The sequence below is a fragment of the Humulus lupulus genome, chromosome 5 (assembly GCF_963169125.1).
Source record: "Humulus lupulus chromosome 5, drHumLupu1.1, whole genome shotgun sequence".
NCBI lineage: Eukaryota > Viridiplantae > Streptophyta > Magnoliopsida > Rosales > Cannabaceae > Humulus > Humulus lupulus.
In genome coordinates this window covers 166,920,490-166,944,018 of record NC_084797.1, presented here as the reverse complement: position 1 = coordinate 166,944,018, position 23,529 = coordinate 166,920,490, and positions in this window count along the sequence as shown.

The following is a 23,529-nucleotide window of genomic DNA, read 5'->3' as shown; positions in this document are numbered from 1 at the left end:
AAATAGATACTTCATAACTTTCATAGATGATTGCTCTAAGTATAATTATGTGTATTTACTTAAGAGTAAGGATGAGGCATTTAATGCATTTAAAATCTATAAAGCTGAAGTAGAAAATCAATTGGAATGTAAAATAAAGACTCTTAGAAGTGATAGAGGTGGTGAATACTTTTCAAATGATTTCAAGGTGTTTTGTGAACAACATGGCATTATACATGAATGCACTACACCATACACTCCACAACAAAATGGAATAGCTGAAAGGAAGAATAGGATTGATCTTGAGATGATTAACTTTATGCTTTGATATGTTCAATTGTGTTATAATTTGTGGGGTGAAGCCTTGCTTATTGCGTGTCATATATTGAATCGAATTCTTTTGAAAAGAACAATGTGTCTCCATATAAGTTATGGAGAGGAAGGAAGCCTAACCTAGGCTATCTTAAAGTGTGGGGGTGCCTTGCTTATTGCAAGAGCACGGAGCCTAAAAGGAGCAAGATGGGTCCAAGGGTCGTAAAGTGTGCATCTGTTGGCTATGCCTCAAATAGCAAGGCCTATGGGCTATTAGACTTGGAGTCTAATGTGATAATTGAATCAAGAGAAGTGGAGTTCTTTGAAAATATGTTATATTGTGATAGTAGTTCTCAAGAACCCACAAGTGTTGGAGAATCTCTTAAAGAGAAAGATCCAAAGGTTAATGAGCAACCTATATTGCCTCGGAGAAGCCAAAGGCTTAAAGAATTGGGATCAAATGAGACATGTTCTCAAGTGTGGACAATCTGCCTAGTAGAGGGAAACCTTGAAGAAGTCACATGAAAATTTCCTATGGCTCTTCATGATGAGGATGATCCCAAAACATTCTAAGAAGCAATGTCTTCGAGAGACTCCGCTTTTTGGAAGGAGGCAATAAATGATTATATGGATTTAATTATTTCAAACCACACATGGAAATTGGTAGACCTTCCACAAGGTTAAAAACCAATTGGGTGCAAGTGGGTATTTCAGAGGATATATTACACCGATGGCACATTACAAACCTTCAAGGCAAGACTAGTAGCCAAAGTGTTTAAACAAAAGGAAGGAGTCGATTATTTTGACACGTATACACCGATTGCCAAGACAACCACTATAAGAGTACTATTTGTCTTATCATCAATATATAACATTTATGTTCATTAAATGGATGTCAAAACGGCATTCCTAAATGGAGATCTCAATGAGGAGATTTATATGGAACAACCAGAGGATTTTGTTCTGAAGGGAAATGAACATAAAGTGTGTAGGCTTGTTAAATCATTATACAGTTTAAAGCAAGCATCGAAAAAAATGGCATGAGAAATTTGATAAAGCCATAATTTCATATGGGTTTAGACACAATAATGCGAACAAGTGCTTATACTCTAAGACTTGTGATGACTATGTCATCTTGGTGTGTCTATATGCTGATGATATGTTGATTTTGAGTAATAATATGAAAGGCATAATGGAAACGAAGAGGTTTTTGTCTTCCACTTTCAAGATGAAAGACCTTGGAGAGGTTGATACCATCTTGGGTATAAAAGTGAGAAGAAATAGTGGGGGTTATGCCTTAAGTCAAGAACACTATGTTGAGAAAGTGCTTGACAAGTTTAGTCATCTCAGAATCAAAGAGGCAAATACATCATTTTATTCAAGCATAAAGCTTGAAAAGAATAATGGTAGAGCAGTGGCTCAACTTGAGTATGCAAGTGTGTAGGGAGTCTAATGTACGTCGTTCATTGTACAAGGGTGGATATTGCATATGCAATTAGTAAACTAAGTAGGTTTACTAGAAATACAAGTATGGAGCATTGGAAAGCAATTGAGAGAGTTCTAGGGTACCTTAAAAGGACCAAGCAACAAGGCCTCCAATATTTAAAGTTCCCGAAGATACTTGAAGGATCACTACTACAAAAATTACATGATAAGTCAGTTAAAAACTGACTTCTGAACGTTCATAAGTCGGTTGGGAACCAACTTTCCATGCAGTGACTTATGATGTAAAAACATGGTAAGTCAGTTGGCACCAAACCGACCTTTGGTATAAGACATGTAGGTCAGTTTGCAACCGACCTCTAGTGTAAATCATGGTAGGTCGGTGAGGCACACTGACCTCTAGTGTAAGACATGATAGGCCAGTTTGCAACCGACCTCTGGTGTAAATCATGGTAGGTCAGTGAGGCACACCGACCTCTAGAATAAAACACGGTAAGTCAGTTCAATATCGACTTGTGGTGTAGACATCTATTATCAGTTTTAGTAGAACCGATTTATTGTATTTTTTTATTAAGAAGTGTATTATGCCCAGAACAAATCCTGCTTTTTATACAAACAAACTGAACAAAACAAAATAGATATCACAGTAATATAAAATACTAGAATTTGAAGTAAGTATCCAAAATAATGAGTCTTAAGTTAATTAAAAATGACTCATATAAGGATTCTAAACTATAGTTAGACAACAAAAGTGTGTATATCACTAAAAAAGTATAAGCTAACATTGTAAGTATATCTCCTTAGAAGTCTATGTTAACAAAAGTGAGTGGACCTATGTAGTACTCATCAAATCCATGACGCATTGTGCCCGTTCTTCACATACTTCATTGATCTCATCCTCTGTGTAAGAGTTCTTCCCGCCACACTAAAACAAAATTCATTGCATGAGTTGAATTAATATACTAAATCTTGAGGTAAAGCTAGAACTTTAATAATAAATATTTTCACTTACATTACTTGTTAGTCATCACATTGAAAACTCATTTGTGACGAAGTCTTTCATCATCCTCATAACATAGAATCCACATTGTACTGATTTTAATAGTTGACAAAGAGACTTAACAGTTCTCCACGCGAGTTCCTTAGTTTTCACATTATTTGTGCGCAACTCTTGAAAGACACTATGCAATAAAAACATAAACATTTAGATGTTATTAATTTTTTAATAAATTTAATAGTATATAGTTAATATAGATTAGATTATTACCGAGAAATGAGAGATTTAATTTCATCTGGGAAAAATTTGTCAAGAGAATCCAGGAAATAGCACAATTGATGATCAAAATCAATTATTATAAGCATCCAATGCTTTCCAATAGAAACACAAAAACATTTTATTAGTAATATTATATATAATCACTTACAAAATACTAAAAGTAAAAGACTCACCCCAAATGATATGGCAACAACCACATCTAACCTGGATTTGAATCAATCATACGCTTTGATACCCATTCAACTCGTTCTTCTTCAGTGGAGCCAACATTAGATAGCCAAATTGGCTCAACAAAACGAAAAAAGTGACTGGTCTCTCTTTTCAGTAATTGGAAGTATAAAATCCTACATAAAAAAATATAACTTTATTAAATTTATGAAATAAGTTTTCTACAAACTTATAAGTATTTCAAAAATCTTTGATACCTGATATATAACAATATACTTGATGCTCCAATCTCCCCCATTAAGCCAAAGTGGAATATATCTTCTTATGAGATATATAAATCATTCTCATTACCAAATATCTCGAAATCCATCGGAACTTTGACCATGAAACTTGGCTCCACATACTTCACGGTAGTTAATAAACACTTGAGATAGCGAGGAACCCCACTAGGAATCTTGAACACTATCGGGGCACTAGCTTTACTTGACACTACTTCATTTTGACTAGGAAGTCGTTGGGAAGGATGAGGCTTATCTTGTGTCATTGGGGCATTAGGTATTGGTGAACCATTCCGTTTTTGCTTCTTTGTCTTCTTAGGTGGCTTTTCAACATGAAAGTAACACATGTTAGTCATTAAAAATAATTTAAACACTAAATAAAATTGTTTGTCCGTATCTTACCAAATCTGAATCATAAGGAATGATCAAATGAGATGGCCACTCAACATAGTTGTCGACAACATCACGTGCTAAAACAATCTCATCCCTAAAACGTTCAGGCTTATCAACAAAACGTTCATCTGCATCTCTCACCATCTCTATAGGGTCATCAAATACTTGATCAAATTGCTTTCTCTCATTGGGAACATTATTATTAGAGTCATCTTTTTCTCTATGCCAAATCCACTTGACATATGTTTGGTCCATTTCGTTAAAGTATAGATGACTTTTGATCTCCATTATGTCCAAAAAAAATTAAATTTGAACATTTTCTACAGGTACAATGAACCCTGGAAGGATTCGTTGTATTTTCTAAGGCTGACTTAATAAAATTTTCAACTCCCTCTTCATAGTCTTTTGAAAGCATGTCCTTTGTTATCCAACTCTTATCCATTTTCTAGAAAAAAATTGGCAGAGGTTTCCCTATAATTGGACTAAAACCCTCCTGCACATAGAAAATTCACATAACAAATTTTTAGCACTATCATATTCCTATTAATACACCATCTTTTTAACTTAAATTTTGACAGAGTTTCCCTACACCAATCAAACAAGTACAACGCAAGCACAACACTAAGAAAATAAAACATAATTCTAGATGCAATTGTACAACATTTTCCTTATAATAGTGACCTAACCATCTGTCAACAACAAATCAAACAACACACAATAAGTTTCTTCCTTATATCTCCGCAGCACACAAATAAATTTCCCAAAACCTACTTCACTAAAACACACAAGTTCTCAACCTTCCATTACCAACGCAACACACAATTTTAATCGCAGATGCTACTTCACTACAGGTGAATATTTAAGATATTCAAACTCCTCTAACATTTGTATAATAATATTTTTTTAAAAATAAGAGAACATAGGTACCTCTTGCAATTAACAATAACCAAGCAAATTATTTCACTTTGCAATGATCATTTTCCATCCACAACCTACAAAATTAAATTAATACTTGTTATCCCCGTTTCTTGCCGTGGGCCTGGGACCGTGATCCAGGCCCACTGGCTGTCCAATTAAGGTTGGCCAGTCCGGGCCCATGGAAAGGAGTATGATGGATATCGACAGCCTAATTATGGGTTAGGCCCAGAAGGCGTCCGGGGGAGTATTGTCCGGGACAGTCATCCGGGAGACGGTACAACTGGCTGGGGGTAACAGTAGGGATTGGTGCGAACGGTCCCGAAGCTTGGTAAATGATCCGGGCTCCTGGTAAATGATCCGAGCTCGCGGTAAACAGAGAGGGACATAGGTAAACGAACCCGGGTCGGGTCCCCAAGGTTGGCAGGCAAAAGCATCCGTGACCCTGACTCCGCCCCATGAAGCGTGGGAATTGTCCCCACGTTTCAACTACGGAAAAGGTTACCTCGGGATTGTGCGCCGCTGGTTCAGACCTGTGCCACCACTGCTCTGAACGATCTTGTCCCCTGAATCTGTCTCATAACTCGAGATGCCCAGACCAAAAGCTCCAATTTGTCGGATGATAGATACGGTTTAGGCTGGCCCAATGGGCTCGAGTTAGCATTTTTCTTTTGTGTTTTAATTCTTCTATATTGGGCTTCCGGTAGAGAAGCCAGCAGTATTTATACCTTTATTGGGCCCAGGTCAATCCGGCCCACGCTCAGTGCACCTGTGAACCTATAAATACATGTAACAGAGTACTAGGGAAAGGACTTTTGGGTGCATGTATACAGTTATTCTGCTGAAACTTACAGAAAACTCCATTGTCGAAAGCTCTCTAAGCTCTAATACAACTGACTCGTGGACTAAGGCTCATTAACTCCCCAACCATGTAAACATCTTGCTTACAACTTCTAAACCCTTTCTCTTATCTTTTATTACTATAGTTTCTGAAAAACTCAGTAAACAGTTTTGGTGCTTTCATTGAGAGCCTGAGAAAGCTAGTGTTGGCATCCAACTTCTACAACAATGGTGAATACAAGACACACCACTTTCAACCCTACTAACCCAGAACAGGGCAATGGGGAGCCACTGCCAACCCGACCTCTTCCTCAAAGTCCACCCGAGGACACTCCTCATCAGACGTCCCACCCTAACGAGTCACAGGACCACGAAGGTGGAACGGAGTACGAGGAGCACTATTACAATGAAGAGGTGGGGAATGAGGAGGAGTACCACGATGAAGCTGAGGATCCTGAGATCCCAGGAGGACTGGACCCCAACCAGGAAGATCTGGAGGTGACTAGACTGAGGCAACAAGTCCTGGACCAAGAAGCCAGGATTGCTGAGCAGGCGAAGGCATCTCGGCGGATGCAAGAGTCCCTCCAAGCCTTGCAGGCTTTCATAGCCGCACAGGTCCCGACATCCAATCCCCCAGCTAGCCCGCCTCTGGGAGAGCAACAGCCCGCTCCGCAGGCCAGAACCGGAGCCCCTGAAGATGTGAGGCCGACCCCTCCTCCAGGGCAGGCTCTTGAGCCAGGCCCAGGGAACCCGGACCGAGAGAAAAAGAAGGCTGGGGCAAACACCCAAGGGAAAAATCCCCCCGTCCCCAGCCGCTCCCTAGGAAAGAGAAGGTGCGCCTCGTCCCAAGACAGGTCCACCCGACCAATCCGCAAGGGACGTGGCCGCCGGGTACTAGGCCCCGGTATGCCCCATGGCAAGCCGGACGGGAAAGGTCTTTGCATCCCAGCGCTTCGGTGAACAAAAATCGTCGGGAATGCCCACACAACGAGGAGCACCATGACCTTAGTTCTGGGGATGACACATCCCGGGTGGACCTGCGCGAGGGGCTGAATGCTCGGAAAGAGCGGGCCCGTAAGGAAAAGATCTGCCCCCGAGGTGGCAACCTTAGGAACAACATCAACGACAGGAGGAATGAGAGAGTTCCCCTGGAGGGTGGCATGGCCGAGCAGCTCATGGAGCAGTTGGCCGCCTTGAAAAAAGTCACGGACCACTTGGTCCGCAAACAGGAAGGAGCGGACACCGACTCCGATGAGGAGGACAAAAAGCCCTGTGCGAGGCACATCCTGGACGCTGCGCTCACCAAGGGGTTCAAGATGCCGAGTTTCACTACCTATACCGGGAACACCAACCCCAAGGATCATCTGTCCCGGTACAACCAACTTATGACCATGGCCCACATTAGTGATGACGGCAAGTGCCTCTGTTTTTCGACCACTCTAAACAGTCTCGCCGAGGAGTGGTGGAAGAGACTCAAGCCAGGATCTATCCAATCCTAGTCAGAGCTACAGTCGGCGTTTCGCAAGCAGTTCGTGACCGACATGAGAATGGACATGCAAATCAGTGCCCTCGCCAACCTTAAACATCTCCCTACGGAGACACTGAGGGCCTACATCCAACGTTGCACCGAAGAGGCCTCCAAGACCAAGGTGGACGATGGGCAACGCCTGGTGGCATTGCAATCCGGGATCCGGGCCGGGTCCCCCCTCTGGGATGACATGCAGCGTAGCAAGGCGGCTACCTTAGAAGAATTCATAAGGAGGGCCAAGGGGTTCATCAACTGGGAGGAGGCTCAGATCCAAGTGTTCGGGTGGCCGCCGGCGCCTCAGCCCAATGCCCAAGCGTTCCCGGGGTACGGGGTACGGGGTACGGTTCCCGGCACAGCCCTATGTCACTCCCCCAAGTGCCCTAGGTTTGGCATCCACGCTCGGGGTTACCTACAGCCACACCAGTCGGGTACAGCGCCGCCCCCGTCGGGGCCCAGCAGTCCCAGGCAGGAGGAACTAAGGCAAGTGAAACCCCCTCCCGAGGTAAGAGGTCCGGCAAGGGCAAAAATCGGTCTGAGTCGGCTAAGAAAGGAAAGAGGGGCTACGAGCCCCAATATTCGGAATACACCAATTTGGTGGACACCAGGGAGAACATCTTCCTGGTCACAGAAAGGGCGGTTCACTACCAGAAGCCTGCCCCCATGTTCAAAGGAGGGAGGAATCCGAGAGATACCAATAAACAGTGCGCCTACCATAAGGATGTGGGCCACACGACTGAAGAGTGCCGGCAACTCAAGGATGAGATCGAGAATCTGATCAAGCTGGGGCATCTCCACCAGTGGGTCAGGATGACCGTGGGAGTCCCGGGTCTATCAGCAGTTCCCAGACAACCCGCGATCCTGGGTGCGCCCGGAGCATATCCGCCTCAGGGAGGATATGCACAGGGCCCAACGGCACTGACCCCTCAGGGGGTCCCCGTTGCGCAATCACCCGGACCTCGAATGCCTTATCCATCCGGGATGGCACCCCTCCGCGTAGACGGACATGTGGCCACCATTTCGGGCAGGCCTCACCTGGGAGGGCCGTCCAGGAATGATAAAAAATGCTACCTTAGCGAGCTCAACCACAATCAGGAGGTGTGCGCTCTGGTCAAAGCCACGGCTCAGTGCCTGAAGTTGATGAACCTCCCTATCACCTTCACAGAGGACAACGCCCGTAACATCCATTTCCCGCACCATGACCCTCTGGTCATAGACGCCCAGATCGCCAATAAGCTAGTGTCCCAGGTGCTGGTGGACGAGGAAAGCTCCGTCAACATCTTGTTCAAGCCCGCCTTTGCCGCGATTGGCTTGACCGAAGCGGACCTGGCATCATGCCCAACCCAGATCTATGGCTTCAACGAAGACGCGATACTCCCCATGGGAAAAATCCAGTTGCTCGTAACATTGGGGAGTGAGTTGCAGCACTCGTTCAAGTTCTGCACGTTCGTAGTAGTGGATTGCCCCACTGCTTACAATGTCATTTTCGGCCGGTCCGGACTAGTCGAGTTCGGGGCGATCACATCCATCTGTCATCTTTGCATGAAATTCCCTTGCGACAACGGAGGGGTGGGAACAGTCCGGGGAGATCAGAAGAGCGCCCGAAAATGTTACCACGTGTCCACCCAACCAATCTACATGGTCCGGGAGGAACCCTTCGAGGAAGTTATCGGCTCGGTTCCTCCTCTCCCGGCTGGAAGAGTGGTTCAGGAGGAGGACGAGCTGGACCCGAGGATAGGAGACGACCGTGTCCTGGAGCCCATGGACGAGATTGAGGAAGTGTGCATTAGTGACACCGACCCGACCAGAATAATCCAAGTCGGGAAAAACCTGCCGGCAGAGGTCCGAGCCGCCATAATTGCCCAAGTAAAGGAGAACCAGGATATTCTAGCCTGGTCTCATTCAGATATGATGAGGATCGACCGTAACATCATCTGCCATGCATTGAATATCGACCCAGACGCGACCCCGGTCCGGCAGAAACAAAGGCCCTTGGGAACGGAGAGGGTCGAGGCCCTCAAGCTGGAAGTAGAGATGCTGTCGTCGATCAACTTCATCCGCGAAGCTGTATACCCCGTGTGGCTGGCCAATCCCGTTCTGGTACCGAAGCCAAATGAGACATGGAGGACATGCATCGATTTCATGGATCTCAACAAGGCTTCCCCTAAGGATTGCTTCCCGCTTCCCCGGATCGATCAAATGGTGGATGCGACATCCGGGTACGAGATCTTAAGCTTCATGGATGCTTACTCCGGCTACAATCAGATTTCTATACATGTAGCAAACCAAGAGCATACCAGTTTCCAAACCGACAACGGGATATAATGCTACATTGTCATGCCCTTCGGGCTCAAAAACGACGGGGCCACCTATCAAAGGCTCGTTAACCGGATGTTTCGGGCCCAGCTAGGGCAAAACATGGAAGTCTACATTGACGACATGCTGGTCAAATCCAAGACCTCCGGGAAACATTCGGACGACCTAGCTGAGGCCTTCGCGGTCATTCAAAAGTATGGGACGAAGCTGAATCCTAAGAAATGCACTTTCGGTGTGGCCTCCGAGAAGTTCTTGGGGTTCATAGTGAGCTTCCGGGGGATAGAAGCCAATCCAGACAAGATCAAGGCACTGATTGATATGCCCTCTCCCCGGAAACATAAAGACGTGCAAAGCCTGACCAGGCGGATAGCCGCCCTAAGCCGTTTCATCTATAAGGCCACGGACAAGTGCATCCTGTTCTTCAACGTTCTTCGGGGAAGCCAACGTTTCGAATGGTCAGTCGAGTGCGAAAAAGCTTTTCAAAAGCTGAATGAGCATCTGGCCCTAGCGCCGATATTGGCGAAACCGGTGGACGAAGAGCCTCTATATCTCTATTTGGCAGTGATCGAGCACGTGATCAGCGCCGCACTAGTGCGGGAGGAGGAAAAAGCACAGCTCCTGGTATACTACGTGAGTAAAAGGTTGTTGGGGGCCGAGTCACGGTATCCGCTGATTGAAAAGTTGACATTTTGTCTACTAATGGCGTCCTGGAAACTCCGGCCTTACTTCCAGGCCCACACCATAAAAGTTCTAACCAACCACCCCTTGCGGCAAGTGTTGCAGAAGCCCGAGTCGTCAGAGAGACTCTTAAAGTGGGCCATGGAAATAAGTCAGTTCGATATAGCCTATGTTCCTAGAGTCTCAATCAAGGGGCAAGCCCTAGCCGACTTCATCTTGGAATGTTCCGGGATCACCCCGGGGGACGATCCCGCGGACCCTGCGGCGCCCGTATGGAAGGTGTTCATGGACGGGGCCTCGAATGAGAATGGAGCAGGGGCCGGAATCATCCTAGTGTCGCCGTAAGGACACCAGTTGCAAAACGCCCTAAGTTTCCATTTTAAGGCATCGAACAACGAGGCCGAGCATGAGGCCATGCTAGTCGGGTTGCGTCTGGCCCGGGAAGTAGGGGCCATGAACCTGGAGATCTACAGCGATTCCCAGCTGGTTGTCAGGAAAGTCTCGGGAGAATATCAAACCAAAGGGGAGAGAATGGTAGCTTATGTCACTCAGGCGAGAGAAATGCTGGAAGCATTCAAGAGGCACTCCATCCGCCAGATCCCCAGGGAGAAAAATGTATTCACAGACACACTAGCAAAATTAGCCACCGATGTCGAAGCGGAGCTGTCCGGACTGGTCCCCGTTAACCATCTCCTCATGCCAAGCATTTGAGTCTCCGCGATCAACGCCATTGACCACTCCACGTCCTTGATGGGACCCCTTGTCCACTATCTGACAACCGGTGGGCTACCAGCGGACAAGGCTGCAGCCAGGAAGCTTCAGTACCAGGTCCACAGATATGTCATGATGGACAAAAAACTCTACCGCAGGGGGTTGTCCATGCCATACCTCAGGTGCGTGTTTGGGACCGAACTGAGCACAATCATGCATGAAGTGCACGATGGCTTCTGCGATGACCACACAGCCGGACTCAGTCTATCCGAAAAGATCCTGCGCCAAGGATATTTCTGGCCAACCATGAAGAAAGACTATATTGACTACGTCCGCAAGTGCGAGCAATGCCAAAGATACGCGAAGGTCCCACGAGCCCCTCCAACAGAAATAACCCTGATGACCAGCCCCTGGCCTTTCGCAGTGTGGGGAATCGATCTGGTAGGATCGCTCCTGACCAGGAAGGGAGGGGTTAAATATGCCATCGTGGCCGTCGACTACTATACCAAGTGGGTTGAGGCAGAGCCCATGAATGCAATCACCTCGAAGAAGGCCCTGGATTTCGTCATCAATAATATTGTGTGTCGGTACGGACTCCCCTATAAGATTGTATCTGATAACGAGAAGCAGTTCGACAGCATCCACTTCACAGATTTCTGTGAAAGACATGGTATCGTCAAAAGCTTCTCCGCGGTTGCCAGACCCCAAGTAAATGGGTAGGCAGAGGCCGTCAACAAAATCTTGAAAGGGACGTTAAAGAAAAAACTCCAAGCTTGTAAAAGCAAGTGGCCCGAAGAGTTGCCCCGCGTGTTGTGGGCTTACCAGACCACCGAAAGGACCTCTCCCGGGCACATTCCTTACTCCATGGTCTACGGATGCGAAGTCGTCACCCCTGTCAAGACGACTGTCTTGTCTCACCAAAGAGACACGTACGATCCCGCCCAGAACCACGCCTTACTCCAGGAGTCCTTAGATCTCATCGAGGAGATCCGGGAGGAGTCACAAGTGCAGTTGAAGATGTATCATGGCAAGATCGCCCGGCATTTCAACTCTAAATTAAAAAGCCGAAGGGTCGAAACTGGCGATCTGGTACTGAGAAGAGTCTTCCCCGCTACATAAGATCCGGGAGTAGGGGTCCTAGGCCCGAATTGGGAAGGACCATATAAAGTCCAGCACGAAGTGTGCCCCGGGACGTACCGTTTAAAGCGGCTTGATGGCACGGAAGTCCCAAGAGCCTGGAACGCGGAACATCTCCGTAAATACTATCAGTAGTCAGGAGAACATGTTCTATTTTTATATTTTCGTTGTAAATAATGTACGCCTCAGGGCGATCCCTTGAATAATAAAAATGGCGTGTACAAAACACCATAAAGAAATGTTATCAGACAATGAAAATTCTACTCAAGTGACCCCAGACAAGTCTCCGCTCACTTGGGGGGTGTCCTCGGTATGAACAAATACCAGGTGGGGTGCAAGGCTCAAGCCTAGTCTCGACCCAGACCGGCAAGGTCTGGGGGTACAAACCCTGAAGGATCGAGCCTCAGGCTGGTCCTGCCCCGGACGAATGATGTCCGGGGATATAATAAAAAGGACCAAGCCTCAAGCTGGTCCCGCCCCGGACAAACGATGTCCGGGGGTATAATAAAAAGGACCAAGCTCTAGCTGGTCCCGCCCTGGACGAACGATGTCCGGGGGTATAATAAAAAGGATCAAGCCTCAGACTGGTCCCGCCCCGGACGAACGATGTCTGGGGTATAATAAAAGGACCAAGCCTCAGGCTGGTCCCGCCCCGGACGAACGATGTCCGGGGGTACAAATAAAAGGACCGAGCCTCAGGCTGGTCCCGCCCCGGACGAACGATGTTCGGGGGTATAATAAAAAGGACCAAGCCTCAGGTTGGTCCCACCTCGGACGAATGATGTCTGAGGGTATAATAAAAAGGGCCAAGGCTCAGGCTGGTCCCACCCCGGATGAATGATGTCCGGGGGTACAAATAAAAGAACCGAGCCTCAGGCTGGTCCCGCCCCGGACGAATGATGTCCAGGGGTACAAATAAAAGGACCAACCCTCAGGTTGGTCCCACCCCGGATGAATGATGTCCGGGGGTATAATAAAAAGGACCAAGCCTCACGCTGGTCCCGCCCCGGACGAACGATGTCCGGGGGTATAATAAAAAGGACCAAGCCTCAGGCTGGTCCCGTCCCGGACGAATGATGTCCGGGGGTATAATAAAAAGGACCAAGCCTCAAGTTGGTCCTGCCCCGGACGAACGTTGTCCAGAGGATAGAAATATCTAGTATGCCCCAGGGCAAGGACATAGCTCGCGACTGTTAGAGTGCGGGTCCCAAGTGTGTGCAAAAGTAGTGCGGCCCAGGCCGTGGGAACCTAGTTTAGGTTTCAAAATATGCTAATTGAATAACCCCGATGGCCCAGGCCGTCAGATTTTTTAATTGAGGACTAGACGAGTAGATTCAGTAATGACTATCAACTCCCTAATGGCCCAGGCCGTTGGGTACTGGATAACAGGATTAAAGTAAATTGACAAGTTAAAGTCAGGAGTAATCTAGTCCAGGCCGTTGGAACCGGGACCAAACGCTCAGATCAGTCATGCACGGTGATAAAAAAGAGAGCAATGGAAAAAAATTTAAATTGGATAAAATACTACAAATTGTCTTGGACGCGTACGCGTCCGTAAAAATGTTATTACAAAATAAAAGAAAAAAGGCGATGTGAAGATCCGGGTCTAGGCTTCGCCTGGTCCTGATCCCCCCAGGGCATCTCTGTCCACCTCTTCATCATCCAGGAGCTCCGCGTCAGCTTTCTCCTTGGCCTCAAATTTGGATCTCTTTGAGTCAGTGTCAGGAAAAAGCAGGAGGTTCATGCTCTTGTCCTTACTCCAGGCCATGTAGATGGCCTCCTCGAAGATGACGCGAAGCAAGTCATCTGCCTGCTCTTTTGCGCGGCGGGTCTCGTCGTGTGCCATCACCTCCTCACGAAGCGAGCTGTCCAGCTCATGGACCCGAGCCTCCAAGCCTTTGACCCTCTCCCGGTCCTGGATGGACTGAGTTGCGACTGCCTCCTGTGCGGCCCTTACTCGGAGAAGCTCCGCCTCCAGAAGGGCTATCTTCTCAGCAGCCTCGATTTCTTTCCGGGACATGGCCTCTTCAAGCCGGACCTTGACTCAGTCAAACTTCGCCTTTGCCAGGGACTCATTTGCCTGGGCTGTCTCCTTGGCCGAGGCCTCCTTGGCGGCTTCTCTTTGGTTCATGGCCGCCTCCAGCTCCAGCTGGAGCGTCTCCATCTTCATGGCCGCCTCGGCTACCAGGTCAGCATTCTGATGGGATAATAGAGCATCCTGGAACAAAGCAAAGTTAGAAGAATCCAACTGAACAAGGAAAAGGAGAATGAGAAGATGCAAAATAAACTTACAGCGGTGGCTTGGTGGCGGAGAGCTTGGGAAATTAACAGCATGTCCGGGTTGGCGATGGTGGCATATTGCTTCAGTTGGAGATTGGACATGGTGTTCCCCACCTGATCCAGCAGGTCCGTTGCAAATGGGGTCGTGTCCTGCCCCAGCTTGGGGCGGAAACCCATCTCGGCAACTGGTCGATCCACGATCGGCTGAGGGGCACTGAAAGCCGCTGGGCGATCAATGAATTCAACCTAACGACGAATCATCAGGGCCTTGTAGACCTCATCCCTCCTTTCCCGGCCACTCTCCCAAGTCCGGGAAATAAGTTTGGACCGCTCGTCCTGCAAGACGGCTTCCCCCTCCTCAGGTAAGGTCGGATGGACGGGAAGGGCCGGTGTTGGCGGAAGGTCCTTCGCGGCAAGGCGGCTTTCCCCGAAGGACTCTCTAGCCGGCCTCGTCCGGGCCCTCTTGTTCCCGGTTTCTGCCTCTGCCGCGCTTGTCTCTGTGGCCCTTTTCCTGGAACTCTGGCTTACCGCTGGTTCCAGCTCCAGATCGATCACCAGGGGGTGAACGGGAAGGTTGGGGATGGTGGCCAGGTCCACGGCCGTAATCAGAACCGTGGCAAGTGCAACCTGGCCGGGTCGAGGATCCGCCCTTAGCATCTCCTTGCTATGGTGAAGCTCCGGGCCCGGCGCCTCGGATGTTTTCTTCGCAGCTTTCCCTGCCGCAGCCTTGGAAGCCCGGACCTCGAGGAGCTCCCTCATCTCGTCCATGGGGTCGGACATGTCGGAATCTTCTTAAACAAACACAAATAAAAATGAGTCAGTACAATTAATTAGCAAACAGAGAAATCAAGACTAAGAGTGACCCGGGACGAACCCTTATCTAAGCCCCGAGCATGACTCAATTCATCTAACGCAAAAGAATAGACTCGGTCCCCCATGTCATCCGGGTATAGAAAATTCCTGTATTGGAGGAACCCGGACAGGTACATGAGAATTTCTGAGCCTATGGGAACGGGAGACGAAGGTCTCGTTTCCTCGTCAGCCTCGAACGCGAGGCCTCGATGTGCTAGCCTAGCCCTAGCTAAGTCCCCAACTTGGGGAGCATAAATCAAAATCATAGGTGAGTTACCTCGCCCGAACACGCTAGCCCCAGGAGCCCCCCGTGTTCGGCAGTGCATCGTCGAAGAGGGCCTCCAGCTCCTCGGAGGTGGCTGCCTCCTTTGACCGAGCTAAGTCCCCCTTCCGCTTGACCGCGTCCGCGAGCATCGCGGCCTCTACAGCCTTGATATGATCCAGGGCCAGCTGCTCCCTCAAAGCGGGATCTTTCTCACACTGTATTCCCCGGAGGCTCAGGGCGTTGATAGTTTAATGGGCCGCGAGCAATCCGATCAATCGGAGGTTGTCAGTGGTGACATAGCCACTCACGTCCAAATCCTCCACGCTCAACCCGGAGTAGATTTTCTTCCACTCCGAGATGAACTGGGTGATGGGAGTCTGGGCAAAAGGTCCTACCACCCAAGGTGATACAGTGAGAACAAAAGAAAAAGAAGACAAAGACAATGTAAAGGATCTGGAAACCATTTACCCACTCGCTGGAAGTCCAGCATCAGTGTGGGGTTCTTGTCTACGAGAAACCCGGACGTCATGAACAAGTAGTGTCAGACGTCCGGGGGATGCTTCGAGGTGCTAGTAGGAGCGAGGTAGTTCCCCCGTAGTTTGAGCCTGTAGAAGCCGTCTAGGGTCTTGTCCTTGGCGTTGACCTGCGACTCCAACTTGTAGAAGTACAAGATATCAGCGGGGGTCGGCTTCGCGATCTCCTTCGTGGCGCAGAAGACGCGCCATCCCGCAATCAATCGGTAAGCTTGGGGCAAAAGCTGAAAAGGCGCGATCCCCACGAACGTTAGGAATCGCACAAAATAATCATGAAGTGGGAGCGTGGCTCCCGCACAAATGTGGCCTACGCTTCATGCCCTGAACCCGTTCACGGAGGTGTGGGCCCTCTCCTCTTTCCTGGCCAAATGGTTATGGAAGATTCTGGGAGTTGACTCTACTCCCAAGCGCTTTTCCAAGGCGTACAGCATCCGGTAGTTCTGGAACAAGTTTGGTACCGCATCCATCTCCCATCTATTGCCTCTGGGGTCCCGGACCCGGGAATAAGGACATGGGCCTTGTTAACTTCCTCCTCCGAATGAAGGGTGATGCCCGATGTCATGGCTTATGATCTAGGAGCAAAGAAAAAACAAACCAAGCAGTCAATACCGAAACCCAAGAAAGTTGGTTAAGGTACGGGGGGTCTCCTCCGAACTGCTTGGAGTCCCCTCCGGATCAGGCCCAGGTTCACCAGGGAACCACAGGGCCCTGATCGGGAACGAAAAGTAGGCTACTCCTAAATCGATACATCACCATTTGTCTGGGAAGCATCCGGACCCGGAAGGGCCTAGAGCGGCCTAGACCAGGCAATCTTTTCCTAGAACTAATTCTAAGCACAGACAAGTTCTAGCAGCCTAAGCAGATAAGCAAAATGACAGGAAATCTACGTTTGTATATCTATATAGGCAAAAGGCAGAGGAACTTACTATGAGTTGCTGGTCATGAAAAATGGTGTTTATCCGGCGATAAGGACGGCAGAATCTCAGTCTTGAACTGATGAAGACTGTTCAACAACTCGTCGAGAGGACAGGCTAATGACGTAGGCTCGGGCAAGGGTGCAGATGTCGAAACCGTTGGAAAAAGGCGACGGCACAGAATGAGCAGACGGTGGAAGATCTCGTCGACAAGCTCGGACATAAGCAAACCCTTCGGGTTCTTAGACTGGCTCGAGAGTGTAAAGGTTTCAAATGAATGCCTGAGGGGTATTTATAAAGACCCAAATGCTGATCTCTGATCCAGGGGATAGGATCGATCCCCCATCGGACGGTCCAAGATTGTGCAGAGGCTTTAATGAATCCACTCGAGTGCTGGATCCGCTCCCTTTCGATCCAACATCCCAGAAAAGGAAACACTTCAAAGTCGCTCAATCCTACGGTCCACCTCAGCGCAGAAGCATTAATGAAAAGCCCCCATGCGGATGGGACGCTTCAAAATCCAAGCCGACGCAATAGCCTAGGCCTAGGGACCCTTAAGGTGGTTGATGACTTTTCAAGGTCAAGTGCCATCGGTGCAGCGGTTGCTAAACGACACGTGTACCCCTCGTCGCGAATCGGGACATCGGTAAACGAACCCGGACCTTGGTAAATGGTCTGGGCTCTGCAGTCGCCTGACACGCAAGGCCCCTTGCCCCGAACCAACTATTCTAAGAAGGAACCGGGGAGATAGCCGGGAGTATCCAGGACCAAGGCAAGCCTCCACCGCGCAGACCCAGATGAAGGCTTGGGGGGTAAATGTTATCCCCGTTTCCTACCGTGGGCCCGAGACCGCGATCCAGGCCCACTGGCTGGCCAATTAAGGTTGGGTCAGTCCGGGCCCATGGCAAGGAGTATGATGGATATCGACAGCCCAATTCTGGGTTAGGCCCAGAAGGCGTCCGGGGGAGTATTGTCCGGGACGGTCATCCGGGAGACAGTACAACTGGCTGGGGGTAACAGTCGGGATCGGTGCGAACGGTCCCGAAGCCTGGTAAATGATCCGGGCTCCTGGTGGATGATCCGAGCTCGCGGTAAACGGAGAGGGACATAGGTAAACGAACCCGGGTCGGGTCCCTAAGGTTGGCAGGCAAAAGCATCCGTGACCCTGACTCCGCCCCATGAAGCATGGGAATTGTCCCCATGTTTCACCTACGGAAAAGGTTACCTCGGGATTGTTCGCCGCTGGTTCAGACTTGTGCCACCACTGCTCTGACTGATCTTATCCCCTGAATTTGTCTCTTAACTCGAGATGCCCAGACCAAAAGCTCCAATTTGTCGGATGATAAATACGGTTTAGGCTGGCCCAATGGGCTCGAGTTAGCATTTTTCTTTTGTGTTTTAATTACTGTGTATTGGGCTTTCGGTAGAGAAGCCAGCAGTATTTATACCTTTATTGGGCATGGGTCAGCCCGGCCCATGCCCAGTGCACATGTGAACCTATAAATACATGTAACAGAGTACTGGGGAAAGGACTTTTGGGTGCATGTATACAGTTATTTTGCTGAAACTTATAGAAAACTTCATTGTAGAAAGCTCTCTAAGCTCTAATACAACTGACTCGTGGACTAAGGCTCATTAACGCCCCAACCACGTAAAAACCTTGCTTACAACTTCTAAACCCTTTCTCTATAATCTCTCTTATCTTTTATTACTATAGTTTCCGAAAAACTCGGTAAACAATACCTTAAAGAGATAACATAAAATAAATTTATTTTTCTCCCGTTTGAAACTTAAACCAAAAATAGAAAAAAAAAATTAAAAAGCTAAATATTGAAGAAAAAAAAAATTGTTGTAATCAAACAACACAAACTCAAAATTAACAAGAATCAAAGCACCAATAAACAAATAAGAAATAGAGGAAGGAAAATAAAGGAATGAATTTGATCTGCTACAGGCTACAAGAGAACAAAAGCATTATACAAAAGCACTCAAATAACTATAGAAGCCAGGCTGCAAAGGTCTCTCAAATTTGTACGATGCCAACAACCTGAATAACAATAATCAAATCTAAGTTTAGTCATATCTTAGTTTGGAACCCACTTTGTTTTGGAACATTATCTTAGTTATTGTTAATAAGTATTATGCTTTGTAATTTAAACTTAAACTCAACATAAACCCTTTTTAATCATATTTAAATCGTTGTTTGTGGGAAGTTCATTAAGTGACTATTGCTTAAGCAATGCCAAACGTCATTTTATGGTGGTGAAGAAGGCATAATAAGAGTCCTATACATATATGAAAGTTAATAATATATACATATATATATCTTGTAAGTCATATATGAAGATATATTCCAAACTTAGTCGACATATATGTATGAGATTCCATTTCAATATTTTATTAAACTCTTGATGATGATCTCAGTCCCGAGAAAATTATTAATTAACTTGCTCATTCTAGTGGACTTATCTATTAGAAAAGAAGTATATTATGGTTCTTATATTCTCTTGACAAATTAAATGCCCAAACGATGTGCTAATAATAATAAACAAAATCAGAATTATAAAAAGGTTTGGCAAGGGATCGTATATACATTTAAAAATTCTGAAAGCAAATTAAAGAGAGACTGAGATCGTATATACATGTTGGCGGGTTCAAAATATACACAACCCCCGACCCCCCATCAAATCGTATACGACATATATGAATCCATAGTACCTAAAGTAATATACCTACCAAATTAGTACTAAATTGAGAGATACTCAAAATTCCCACAAGTAATTGGAAGCTTCGTGATTCCCACTGATAAAAATGGTGGGATAAGGAGCAAGTTCCTGAATAAATATGAATAGATATACGACATATGGTGAGACACTATTTATATACAACATATATGAATAAATATAGGGTGAGGAAGAGACTGACCTGAGCAAGTGAAGAGACCGACCTAGTGAGAGAGACAGAAGGAGCTCCTGCAGAACGACGATCCAGCGAGAGAGAGAGAGACGGAAGAAGCTGCTGCCAAACGACAACCCAGCAAGAGAGAGATGGAAGGCATTGTCACGATCAGAGAGAGTGAGGAAGAATCTTTTGGGTTGCTGGCGGAATGAAGAAGAAGAAGAAAATGAATTGGTGGGGTTGTACAGTGAAGAAGAAGAAGAGGCGGGACACTTAATATTTTTTTGGGCTTTAACTTTCTATTCCCTAATTTTAATTTTAACATGGTAGGTCGGCCATGAGCAACTGCCATATAATGTAGGGGTGCACATGGGACCCACAAAACCCAAAAACCCGCTCGACCCGAACCCAGAAAACCCGTTTTTTTGAAAAATCCGTCAAATTCGGGTGTAACCCAACCCGAACCCGAAATATATCGGGTAGGGTTCGGGTTTAAGAATCAAGCCACGTCGGGTTCGGGTGTAACCCGAAACCCGACCAAAAATTTAAAAAAAAAAAATCTGAAAAAACTGAACCCTACCCGACCCTTTTTTTTTTCTTCTCTTTCATTTCATTCAAGAAGGCAGCCTCCCTGAATTGCAAGCTTCAGCATAGCAGCCTCCTCACCTCACCTCTCCTCAAGCATGGCCGCCGAGTGCCACTGCCGCCCCATCGAGACGAGAGCCTCCCTCACCCTCAGCATTCACGCGGCGGCGGCACCACCGGACCAGATCGCACGGCCACCACCAGCGGCACGCCTCACCTCGCCTCGCCTCGCCAGCCAGCGGTTCGGTAAGCACGACCGCCTTGAGCTCATTTTGTATTTACATTTACAGTAATTAAAATTGAATTGATGAGCTGATTTAATATTTACATTTAGTATATTATGTATATATATGTTTTCTTTCTGTAACTCTGTTAGTAAATATGTTTTGTATTTAGCTAAGTTTGGGATTGAAACTTGGCTTGGGGCTATGTGTTGCAATCGGCCAAGGGCCATTGTGATTCTTGGTTAGATGTTTGAATGCTTGATTTGTTGGTATGTGTTTTGATGATAAAATGTGGCAGGTCTTAGGCAAGTAGGACTCGGCCTACACATTGCTTGGGTATTTCATGATGTTCTTGATTGGTTACTAATTGATATATGTTGTTGATATTGAATATGCATGGAATAGGCACATAGGGGTTTCAACCTATATTGTGTATGAGGTTTGTACCCACTGTTTTGCTACTACATTTAGATTTGAAAAATATTGTTAAGTGTTTGAAATTGACTTAAGTGTATTTTAGGGCATTGCTTGAATAATGTGTAAGTGTTTTTATTTTGTTTATCAAGAAAAAAAAAATCTCATTAATCAAAACTAGCACTATACAATCAAGCTGCTCAGAAGAGCAAAACAAATCCAACCATTACATATTACTAACAAAACTCAAAATACTCAAATCCCTCCCAGCCATTTTCCTATTGTTAAGAAGAAAAATTCTAGCCTTAATTGATTGCCTAATCAACCTATCAACACATGTTATAGTGACAAATTGACCCTCAAAAATGCATAAATTAATGTTCATCCAAAGACAGTAAACAGAAGCTACCATAACAACTGTAATAACAGTGTTCACCAACCCCGATTACCTCTTAGAACCCAACCAAATAATCAAACTTTGAAACTGTAAAGGCCACGAAGTAGCACCCAGCCAGCTTTGAACCCTTTAAACAACCTTTTACATTTGTCTTATATAATAGCACCACTCATATAATAATGATGAGCTTTAAATTTGTTTATTTATTTTGTCTTCTTAACTATAAGTTTGGCACTTCATGTAATGGCCATTATATATATATATACATATCCATTGCAATAAGCAGAGAATACATTCGAAGTGGAAGGGACTCTGATTACTGTGGCAACTTATCTTTTGTCTTACTATTATGATTGTAGATTGGACTTAAAGGTGAAGAGCTAGACCTGCCTAATAATATTTCTTCACAGTGGTCGCAGTCTACCTTGCCCAAACAGCAACCTTTAACATTGTACAAGGTAAATTCACTGTTGTTACAACAATGAACACTCAGTTAAATTAACAATTGAACGAACGCTATGTTCTAGCAATAACAATTACTTGAATTTCCATGGATTTGTTAGGTAATGGATATTGATGAGGTAGATGAAACTCTTCCCCCAATAGATGATCAAGACCAACCACCTCTCACTCAAACTGAAAACCCTACTCCTCCTACTGATCAGGGTAGAAAAACTAGAGCTAGAAAGAGGGTTAGACCTCCCATCCCTAGTGCTAGTAGTACCGGGAAAACAAAGGGAAAAGGGTCATCTATTTGGGATCATTGTACTAAGGAAGATTCTCCTCCACCCTCGACAGATCCTAACGAAGAGTCTCCTCCCCCCAAGTGCATATGTAATTATTATGGGTCTGACTTCTTGTGTGACAGTAGAAAACATGGGACTAGTCATTTGTGGAACCATTTTAAGAAAGTATGCGACCTAAGTCCGTATAAGATTGATGAGCAGAGACAAAAGACTTTAAGCTTTCAGCATGTAAAGGGAGGGAAAGAGGGGGAGACAAGCTTAGTAGCAGTAGCTTATAACAAAGAAGCTTGTAGGGTAGCCCTCACACAATATATTGTGTTGGATGAGTTGCCATTTAGACATGTCGAGGGTGAAGGGTTCAAAAGATTTGTCAAAACACTCCAACCTAGGTTTGAGATCCCTTCTCGAATGACTGTTGCTAGAGATGTATTGAAGTTATATAAGGAGGAGAAGGCGACATTGAAAAATATTTTGAGCCGTGAGAGGATATCGATTACTACCGATACTTGGACTTCCATTCAAAATTTGAATTACATGGTCATCACTGCTCATTGGATTGATAATTCTTGGGAGTATCAGAAAAGAATTATCAATTTTTTCCAAGTGGTAAATCATAAAGGGGAAACCATTGGCCATGAGATCGACTTATGTCTTTTAGATTGGGGCATCTCTAAGTTGTTTACCATTACGGTAGACAATGCTTCGTCTAATGATGTTTCCATTAGATACTTGAGGCAACAATTCAAGGAGAAAGAGAGGGGCCTAATTTTGGATGGAAAGTTTTTACATATGAGGTGTTGCGCTCATATTGTGAACCTAATTGTCACTGAAGAGTTGAAGGAAAAACATGGGTCAATTGCAGCAATTAGAAATGCTGTGAGGTTCGTTAGGTCTTCTCCTGCTAGGCTAAAAAATTTTAAGGAGCGTGTCATGCAGGAAAAGATTGAATGTAAAGGGCTTCTGTGTTTAGATGTCCCAACAAGATGGAACTCTACATATCTAATGCTCAATTGTGCAATGAAATTTCAGAAGACATTTGACAGGATGAAAAAAGATGCTAATTATATGAAATATTTTGATGAGGTTGACAAAGATGGAATACCAAAGGAGGGGCCCCCCACTGTTGATGATTGGGAAAATGCTTCAGTGTTTTTGAGGTTTTTGGAGACTTTTTACGAAGTAACATTAAAGTTTAGTGGGTCTACTTATGTTACTGCTAATAAGTACTTCATTGAGATCTGCAATATGCAACAGGAGCTGTATGACTTAGTAGCTGACGATGATGATAATGAGTTATTGAGGACAATGGCAATGAGCATGAAACTAAAGTATGACAAGTATTGGGGAAAACTTGATAATTGCAATGAGGCACTTCTAATTGCCTTGGTCCTTGACCCAAGATACAAGCTTGACTATCTCAGTCATTGCTTTAGTGCTACTTATGATGAGA